This window comes from Helianthus annuus, chromosome 15 (genome assembly GCF_002127325.2).
Source record: "Helianthus annuus cultivar XRQ/B chromosome 15, HanXRQr2.0-SUNRISE, whole genome shotgun sequence".
In the NCBI taxonomy this organism is placed as follows: Eukaryota; Viridiplantae; Streptophyta; class Magnoliopsida; order Asterales; family Asteraceae; genus Helianthus; species Helianthus annuus.
Genome location: NC_035447.2, coordinates 97,035,698 through 97,046,266, shown reverse-complemented (window position 1 = coordinate 97,046,266; position 10,569 = coordinate 97,035,698).

Sequence of the window (10,569 nt, the reverse complement as noted above, 5' to 3'; positions counted from 1 at the left end):
TTTTTTGGAGAAGGAACATGCTTGAATGCAAATGTTATTTTGTTTACTGAATGAATTATAAGTTGTATATTTTTGTATTTTTCATACTCTAAACTTTAAGTATTTAAGGTTGAAGTTGAAGTTGGGGGGGGGGGGGGGGGGGATATGGTTGAAATTGAGCTGAGCAATCAAGTTTTGAAATATCTCCAACATGTTGACAACTACAATGGTCCGAAAGGAGCTTTATTTATCGAGACTACGGTTTCGCTCATTGATTAGAAATTATTATGCTGTATTTTACTGAATGGTGTTTGCTGTTTTGAACTTTGTTTATGATATAGTTACCTCTGTTTGACACTTTCATATTTTATATAATAATTAGCTGTGTTAAAATTATTAAGCATGTTTGTTATTTAAATTAATTAAGTGAATATTCAGGTTTGAGAGTTTAAAAGCTTGTAATATTGGCAAAGGTCTGTTTAAATGATGAAAGTTTTGTTGTTGTGGACAGATGTTTGAAAATAAAACAGTGGTTGATACATCTGTTAACTTTGGTCAACAGATGGATGAAAACAAATGTTTGAAATCAGTGTTGGGTTAAAGCAGAGTGTTCTGGAGAAAACTGTTGTTGAAACTACTGCTGGGTTAAAATGGTGGTTTAAAACCACTATTGGGTTAAAATAGTGTTTTGTTGTGGACAAATGTTTGAAAATAAAACAATGGTTGATACATCTGTTGACCAGTCAACAGATGGAAACAGATGTTTGAAACTACTGTTGGGTTAAAGCAGAGTGTTGTGGAGAAAACTGTTATTGAAACCGTTGTTGGGTTAAAACGGTGGTTAGGGAATTATAGAAACCGAGTTACCCAAATAGATATACCTTCATGGTTAATCTAAAACGTCAGCTAAAGGCTTGAATGTATTACCAAATGACCACACATGTTTATACAAAATTTCTTTCCAAATAGCCTTATAATTTGGCTCTTGTTGACACTACGGTGGTGTTTGTTTTTTGGGTAAAAGCTCTTCTGAGCACTTATGTTTGCGTCGCGCAGACGCGCGCAGACCTTTGGGTCCTGCAGCTTGTTTGTTTTCTTGAAGAGCTTCTCACTAAAAACATCTTCCCCACCTCTTCCCCACGCAGACATCAACCCAAGTCTTCAAGCCTCTTCAAACCTCTTATCCCTCTTCTCCCTCTTCTCCCTCCAGCCGACACCACCTCCTCTGCCACCACCTCCACCTCCGACACCACGTCCTCCGCCGCCCACCTCCACTCCGCCACCACCTCCACCTCCACCTCCGACACCCATCTCCTCTTACACACCACCTCATCCGACACCCATCTCCTCCACCTCCACCCCCACGCTGAACTGACCTGAACCATCTCCCTCCACCAACGCCGCCGCAATCGTCGAGTGTCGCCACCAAGGAGTTGTGGTCGGCTCTGTTTCTCTCTCCTCCGTCTCTCTCTCTCTCTTATGTGTCTCTCTCTCTGTCCGACGTCTCCCTCACTCTGTCGATCTCTCTCTCTCTGATGTCTCCCTCTCTCTGTCGATCTCTCTCTCCGACGTCTCCGGTTTCCTGATTTTGAGAGAGAGCAGAGGTGAGTTCTTGGAGTGGGGGCTAGGGTTTGTGGTGGTGCTTGGCTTCGCGGCAGGTGTTGACGATGGTTGTTGGTTGTGGTGGTGGCAGGTGGACGGTGGAGGAGGTGGTGGCCGATGGTTATGGTGGTAGTGGTAGATGAAGGCAGAGAGAGAGAGAGAGAGAGAGAGAGAGAGAGAGAGAGAGAGAGAGAGGTGTTGTGTTGTGTGTGTTATGAGAAGAGAACAAGGGTTTTTGTAGAAGTAAAAAAAGCAAACAGTCTTCTCCTTGCAGACTGCAGACCTTTAGTCCACCTCTTCTCCTGCAGATGATTGCAGATGTGGCCCGCAGACTGCCGACCTTTTACCTCTTAAAAAACAAACAACACCTAAATGTTTAGTTTTCCTAAAACCGAAGTATACTTTATGTATGCTGCAAGTTCTATTTTCAATAACCAAAGTATTGCAATACTAACTATTTTCGCAACAAAACAAATTTTCACATCAACTTTTATAGTTGACCAAAGTTTTGTAATACTAAACATTTTGTCATATTCTTGGCTACAAAACCTATGTTACTCACCAGCTTTATGTTGACTCGTTATTTTTACATATGTTACAGGTGTTGTTATGCACAATGATTATCCAAGTATGCTACACGTAGGAATGTACTCAAGCCTTAGTTTCCTTCGATTTAAAAAAAAATTATTTGAAATCTTTGTGTTGAAAAACAATGTAATATAATGAAACTTTAGTACCATGTGTTATGAGCAATTTGTAACGTGACTCCCCGACGTTTCCATCACGGGTTGTTTTTATAAGCGGTCGGGATGTTACAGACGTTTTCGTTAAATTTTTTTTTTATTTCGTACAACTTTATGACTGGTATTTATAGTATCATGCAATAGACCTTAGATCTTGTGCTCGTTATTGCATGTTCCCCTTTAGACTTAGGTAAAGATACATTTGTTTTTTATATGACCTTGTACTCTATCACCCGAGCGATTATATGTTAAGACTTATCGTTGGGGCGTCAATGACATGGTACTCATTGTGACATTGCGTAACTAAAGTTCACGACGTTTCTAACTTGTACTGGATTAGTACCTTGGCCACTTAGAGGCAAATAAATCGATCTTAGCTCTGCCTGTCATACCCCAACCGATAGCGGAATCATCGGGGCGCGGCACTGAGCGAAATAGATTGTCCAGAAGTTTCCATAACAATTATCATTACTATTCAATTTAAAGTAACATGTCCCATACCATGTCTCAAACAGTAAACAAATTATTACAGACAAAATCTAGGCAAATAATTCTTGTTTCGACAACTCAGATTTAAATATAGCAATTGTTTATCTGCTTCTAGAGACCCTTGATTCAATTACTACAGACAACTATTTGTTAGACTATAGAGCTTTATTCTAGCCTCACTTTCCTAGCAGATAAGCATCCTAATTACCTGTCACATACGTTAAAATAAAAGTCAATACACATAGTGTAAAGGCGAGTATACAAGTTTGATAATAACATATAGAGTTCGAAATAGTTTATGCATAACCAGCACGTATATAGCGGAAAACGAAGCATGTTAATTATCGACACGGATCTATCGATACCAATGACTGCGGGTTGACTGCCCGAGGCAGTTCGTAATACATGATCACCACTGTAATCCATGCAAATAATTGTCCTTAACAACCCCCGCATGAGCGGGTGCTGAGTCCAAACTATAGTACTATAGTCGTTAAGGTAGGTAGACAGCATTCCATGTGTAAACATAACAAACAAGCATTCCTTAAGTCACGTATAACATGCGGTAACGGTTAGCGTTTAAAAGTATTGCGTAGTGTGTTCGAGTATACTCACAGCGGTTGATGGATTGAAGGGAGCGCTTGAGAGTAAGGTTAGCCTGAACAGTTCGATAGTACAACGATAAGCAATGCGTAAAACGGAAACAAGTGTCGATAGATCGGACAGCTGGTCGATCGGACGGTAGTCCGATCGGACGACTGACCTTTCGGTTGGCAGTCCGTTCGGACAGTTGTCCGGTCGGATGGGAGTCCGATCGGATGGCTGTTCGAGTGGATTGTTTTTTCCTTTGAGTAAGATGTGTTTGTGTATGATGGTTGACTTTTAAAGTTTTCGTTGTAGTATTTGAAAGCCTTGAAGTATCTTTGCCTTTCAGGTCGGTCGATCGGACGATCGTTCGATCGGTCGGCAACCCGATCGGCTGGTACTTCAGTGAAGAACATGTCCTCAGCAAGAGGTCACTCGATCGGACAGTAGTTCGATCGGGTGGCATTTCCGTGCATCGAACATGTTGAAAAATCGATTAAGTATTTAAAGTCAAGTATCTCATGATCCGAAGAGTAATCCGATCGGATGGCAGTCCGATCGGATAGCAGTTCGTTCAATACTCACTTCAATTAGGCTGATTAAGTGTGGGACCCAAGTGCTAGCCGATCGGTTGGCCAGTCGTTCGGCTTGTCTGTCCATTCGGACAGCTGTCCGATTGGACAGCACCATGTCCTGGTCGGCCTGCTCGTCTAACGCTTGGTTGTTTTGATTTGTCGTTTTAGCGAGATATTTTGAGAACGAGTCAAACAACTGAACCTCGTCACTACTTGGTCCTCCTGTTCGGACAGGAATCACCCAAATCCGTCTAGCGAACGTTTCGGAACGGTGTTTCATGTTTAACCCGAAATCGGTGAACCTCATGGATAGAATCCGGATCTTAGGCCATGCAACGACCGGAATGATTAGCAAGTTGGCACAAGCTCCGTTTCTACCGATTTTGAAGACATTGAGTGTTAAAGAGTTGAAAGAAGGACGAAAATCCATCTTTCAATCTTGTTCACCGTGAATATGCTTAGATCTATGAAAGATCTTTGTTTGTTTATGTGGAAATCGGTTAGATCCAAGTTATTCTTGGTGGATTGAGGCCAAAACATGAAGTTCTTCAAGAACACCATGATGACATCATCCTAGAACACTTGAATCTTGATGATTTCACGGTTAAAAGTTAAGATTTAAAAGATAGAAAGGTGTAGGAGTGCGTGTAGATCAAGAAAGTACAAGATTTAGGACGAGATCTTACCGTAATCGCGAGAAATCTGAGAAAAGGTGGAGAGCACGAGCTGGTCGGTCAGAGGGTTTCCAAAAGTGGAAAGGATGACAATGACAGGGGTATTTATAGGCTTCCAAATGAGGAAAGTGCTGGCCGATCGGCCAGGCAGCTCGATCGGACAGCCTGTCCGATCGGACAGCAGCCCGATCGGCTGGCTGTTCGATCGGCTGGTAGCCTGATCGATCAGCTGCCTGATTCGAGTGTTTGGTGCGATGATTTTTTATATTACGATTTCGATTGCGATTGATGCGAATGCGATAGAGATTCCTATTCAAATTACTTTTAATCCCAACTACTCATATCGAGCACTATCCTTTCTCCACTAATTATCATGATTCAATTTCGGTTGAGTTCGATTGCGATTGAGTTTCGATTGTGATTCGATTGATTACCACATATAACATAAATAAACACGCATAAGAAACACATAAAAGGCACACACACACACGTATAACAGTAACCAAAAATGCGTATATTCGAGTTTGCGAGTGCGATGATGGTTAGATTAGTTCGATTTTTGTTTAGTTAACTTTATCGCATTGATACTTCCTATTATTCACAGTCGTAAAGCGGTTCATATTGAGAAATATACTTCGATTACTTCGATTGTAATTAATTACTCCACATAATACAACTAACGTAAAAACATAAAATAGACTAACGACGGTCAAAGAAGTCAAAACGGGGATTCAGCAAGGAGAGACAGATTGCTATTAGCGATCTTTTCCTCCTTTGACTTCAATCTTGACCTTGACCTTGACTTTCAAAACACTGGGGTGTTACAGCCTCCCCTTGTTTAGGGAATTTCGTCCCGAAATTAGGCCGAAGTCGTAACAAACAACTGCGGGTACTTTGCCTTAATGTCACTTTCAAGTTCCCAAGTGAACTCTGCGCCTCGTTTGCCTTCCCATCGGACCTTCACGATAGGAATGCGCGAGCACCTGAGCTGCTTGGTTTGGCGATCCATGATTTCAACAGGCTTTTCCACGAAGTGCAGTGTTTCGTTTATTTGGAGGTCATCGAGCGGTACAATTAAATCATGCTCAGCCAGACACTTTCGGAGATTTGACACATGGAAAGTCGGGTGGACGTTACTAAGTACCTCCTGTAGTTCGAGTCTGTAGGCGACTTTTCCGATCCTTTCCAGAATCTTAAAAGGTCCAACATATCGAGGCGTTAGTTTCCCTTTCTTGCCGAATCTGACCACACCCTTCCAAGGTGATACCTTTAGGAGTACGTAGTCGCCAACGTCAAATTCAAGGGGCTTGTGTCGTCTATCGGCATAGCTTTTCTGTCTACTCCGAGCTTTCAACAAGTTGTCTCGAATTTGGAGGACTTTGTCAGTCATTTCTTGCAATAGCTCAGGACCGGTTAATTGCGAGTGACTGGTCTCATGCCACACAATAGGCGATCGACATCTTCTTCCATATAAAGCCTCGAATGGTGCCATTTGGATGCTGGTATGATAACTGTTGTTATACGAGAATTCAACTAATGGCAGGTATTTGTCCCAATTACCACCGAAGTCTATGACACACGAACAAAGCATATCTTCAAGAGTACGAATCGTTCTCTCAGTCTGGCCGTCAGCCTGAGGATGGAATGCGGTACTCAGGTTAAGCGTAGTACCAAGAGCAGCTTGAAACGTTTCCCACAATCATGAGGTAAACCGAGCATCACGGTCAGAGATGATGTCACGAGGCATCCCATGATTACAATTGATCTCGTTGGTGTAGATTCGGGCTAATCGTTCCACCTTGTAGTCTTCTCGTATTGGCAGAAAGTGGGCTGATTTGGTTAAACGATTAACAACAACCCAAATGTTGTCGTGACCTGATGACGTGTGCGGAAGCTTTGTTATAAAGTCCATAGATATACTCTCCCATTTCCACATAGGGATTGGGGGTTGCTCGAGTAAGCCAGAGGGCCTTTGATGTTCAGCCTTGACCCTTGCACAAGTCAGGCACTTCCCAACATAGAGAGCGATATCCCTTTTCATTCCCGGCCACCAGTACCTGTAACGAAGATCCTGGTACATTTTATCGGCACCGGGATGAATAGAATACCGGGATTTGTGGGCTTCGTCCATCAAAATCTTTCGCAATGCAGTCCGCTTAGGGATCCAAATTCGGTCCAGAAAATAGAAGATCCCATTCGATTTGCTTACAAGCTGAGCTCCATCGTGATAGATTCTCTCCCTCTTCAAGGTGCGTTCATTAAAACAGGCGTGCTGGGCTTCGCGGATGAGAGTTTCGAGATCGTATCGGGCTTAGGTATTACGAATGCTGAGCAAATAACTCCGTCTGCTAAGCGCGTCGGCAATGACATTTGCTTTGCCTAGGTGATAATGAATCTCACAGTCGTAATCGTTGAGAAGTTCTACCCATCGGCGTTGACGCATATTAAGTTGTTTCTGATCAAAGATATGTTGCAGGCTCCTATAATCGGTGAAGATCGTACACTTGGTACCATACAGGTAGTGTCGCCAAATCTTTAACGCAAAAACAACTGCGCCTAGCTCGAGATCATGGGTTGTGTAGTTCTTCTCGTGGATTTTGAGATGTCGAGAAGTGTAAGCTATAACCTTGTCTCGTTGCATGAGAACACAACCAAGACCGAGGTTGGAAGCATCACAATAAACAATGAAACCGTCGTTTCCATCGGGCAATGTGAGAACAGGAGCATTGCAAAGCATATGCTTGAGGGTTTGGAAAGCAGACTCTTGTTCAGTTCCCCAAACAAAAGACCTGTCTCTATGCGTAAGAGCGGTAAGCGGCACAACGATCTTTGAGAATCCTTCGATAAGTCGTCGATAATAGCCCGGTAGTCTGAGAAAAGAACGGACTTCAGACGGGTTCTTTGGCGTAATCCAACTCTTAACTGCTTCAATCTTCGCAGGATCGACATGGATACCCTGACTATTAACTATGTGTCCCAGAAACTAAACCTTCTCCAACCAGAATTCACACTTTGAGAACTTGGCATAGAGTTGATTCCCTTGTAGTAGTTCGAGAACCAAACGTAGATGTTGTGCGTGTTCGGCTTTCGATTTGGAATAGATCAAGACATCATCGATGAACACGATGACGAAACGGTCAAGATATGGTTTACACACGCGATTCATCAGATCCATGAAGACCGCGGGTGCGTTGGTTAAGCCAAAAGGCATAACAACGAACTCGTAGTGGCCGTAGCGAGTGCGAAAAGCGGTTTTGGGTATATCCTCCTCTTGAATACATAGCTGGTGATAGCCTGAACGGAGATCGATCTTCGAGAAACACGTAGCACCTTGTAGCTAATCAAACAAATCGTCGATGCGAGGTAGGGGATAGCGGTTCTTGATGGTTAGCTTATTCAATTCCCGGTAGTCGATGCACATCCTGAACGACCCATCCTTCTTTTTAACGAAGATGACTGGCACGCCCCAAGGAGAGGTGCTTGGGCGAATAAAGCCTTTCTCAAGTAATTCCTGGAGTTGATTCGAGAGTTCACGCATTTCGGACGGTGTGAGTCGGTAAGGAGCTTTGGCAACAAGGTTACAAATAAAAAGCCATTTAGTGGCATGCGCTTTTAGTGGCATTTAGCTTATGTGCCACAAATTTAGGTTTTAGTGGCACTTTACGTATGCCATATTTGCTTAGTACACACTTTTAGTGGCATTTAGCTTTTATGCCACTATTTTAGGTTTTAATGGCACTTTTTATATGCCACGTAAACTTTTATTGGGTTTTTAATGACACTTTGTATATGCCACTTAAATTTTCAAGTTTCGTTAAAAAAACTTAATTTTTCAAGCACTTCTAAAATCATACATTCTTTTTAGGGGTGCTAAACTAGCTCAAGTGAACCGAGCTTTAACAAACTTAAGCTCAAGCTTAAAGTTAAGCATGTTTAGTAAACAAGGTTAAGCCCGAATTTCATTTGTCAAGCTCGACATTTGTTAGATATATAATTTTTAATTAATGTAATGAATTTGTATTTAAATTATAATTAATTAACAATAAGTATAATTAATAAAAATTACTTATTAAATAATAAATGAGCTCAAGCTTGAAAATGTACCCGTGAGTTGAGCTTTAGGAACAAAGATCAAATTAAGCCAAGTTTGTGGTCAAACTTTTGTAAGTTAAACAATATTGAGGCTTCAAACTTTCGTAAATTAAACGATCTCGATCCTAGTCCGATGTGTTTGCACATTCATTCCCTCTTTTTTTTTTTTTTTTGAAAGGAGAACTTCATTAAAAAACGCCAACCCGAAAACCGGGCCCGACAAAACAAACAAACAACTACATATTCACAAATCTACACCACTCACACCAATCTAACATCCCTCTCTTTCGTCTATATTTAAACCAAACAAAACTAACCGAACGGACTTCACAAAAGAGGTCTTCCACGTTCCTTCTTTTATTGGAGAACCGGACATCATTTCTGGCTTTCCAAAGTAACCAACAAGCTGTAAATATGACTCCTTGAATGGCTTTCTTCTCCGACTCCGGACGCGACCCGTGCTTGTGAGCCTCGACCAGATCTCTAAACGAAAAGATGAAAAATCTATTCACCCGACACCACAAAGTGATCTTCTCCCATAGTTTTAAAGAGAACGGACACGAAGTGAACAAATGGCTGACCGAGTCCGCCCCATCATCGCAAAAACAACAACCGGGATTCTCCACTGAAACCCCTCTTCTGGAAAGAGCCTCCACCATGGGAATCCGGTCAAGTTCCGCCCTCCACACGAAAATATTACACTTTAACGGGACCCAGGGACACCACTCCATCTCGTAGCGATTGCTAAAATCCTTAGCCCCGTTTATAACTTTTTTTACAGCAGCCACTGAAAATGAATCCGACCCTGCCCCCAACCAAACCCACTTGTCCGGCCCAGGCGAACGTGAGACCGAACCCAGAGCTGAAGATAGCTCAGACCATTCCTTTTTCTCCGACTCAGTATCCAGGTCATGCTTCCAAAGCCATAACCCGTCCCCGCTGATTCTTTCGCTGACACTGCAGTTTTTTACCAACTCGAGCTTGAACAAATCAGGGAATTTTTCCTTCAGCGGAATATCAAACAGCCACGGGTCCAACCAAAAAAGAATACTGTCACCCGAACCCACCACTCCACGAACGAACTTCCGAAACGGAAAGTTCTCCACGATTGGCTTCTTGAGAAAGGACGCGATATTGCACCAGACTCCCCCTAAAGCTTTTCGGCTAGGAAGAAAGTCCCAAGCGGAATCGCCAACGTGAATAGCACCAACCACTTTAACCCATAAGTTCTCCCTTTCCGTTTTAAATCTCCAACCCCATTTAGCAAGAAGCGCTAAGTTAATCTCCTTCAATTTCTGGAGACCAAGACCCCCCGACTTCTTAGGCGAAGCAATTCTTTCCCAAGCTACCCAATATAGTTTTTTAACACCATTCGTGCCTCCCCAGAGAAATTTCCTGATAATGCCTTCTAAGTCCTCCAACACTTTAACAGGAGCACGATAGAGAGACAAAAAGTAAGAAGGGAGACTTTCGAGAACCGACCGAATCAGCGTAACTCTCCCCCCTATGGAAAGCAAAGAAGCTTTCCACAAAGACAGCCTTCTCTCGAAAATGTCGTATACCGGCCTCCAATTGCTGATCCTGTTCATATTCGCTCCGACTGTCAGACCAAGATATTTAAAAGGAAATTTATCCGCCTTACACCCAATCATTCCCGCCGTATCTTCGACACTGTCGTCTTCCACCCCAAGCCCAAAGATACTCGATTTCCCAAAATTAATGTGAAGCCCGGAACAAGCATGGAAACATCTCAGAATTCTCACTACGTTCATGATGTTCTCCATATCCCACTCCCCCATGATAATCGCGTCGTCCGCGAAGAAAAGATGA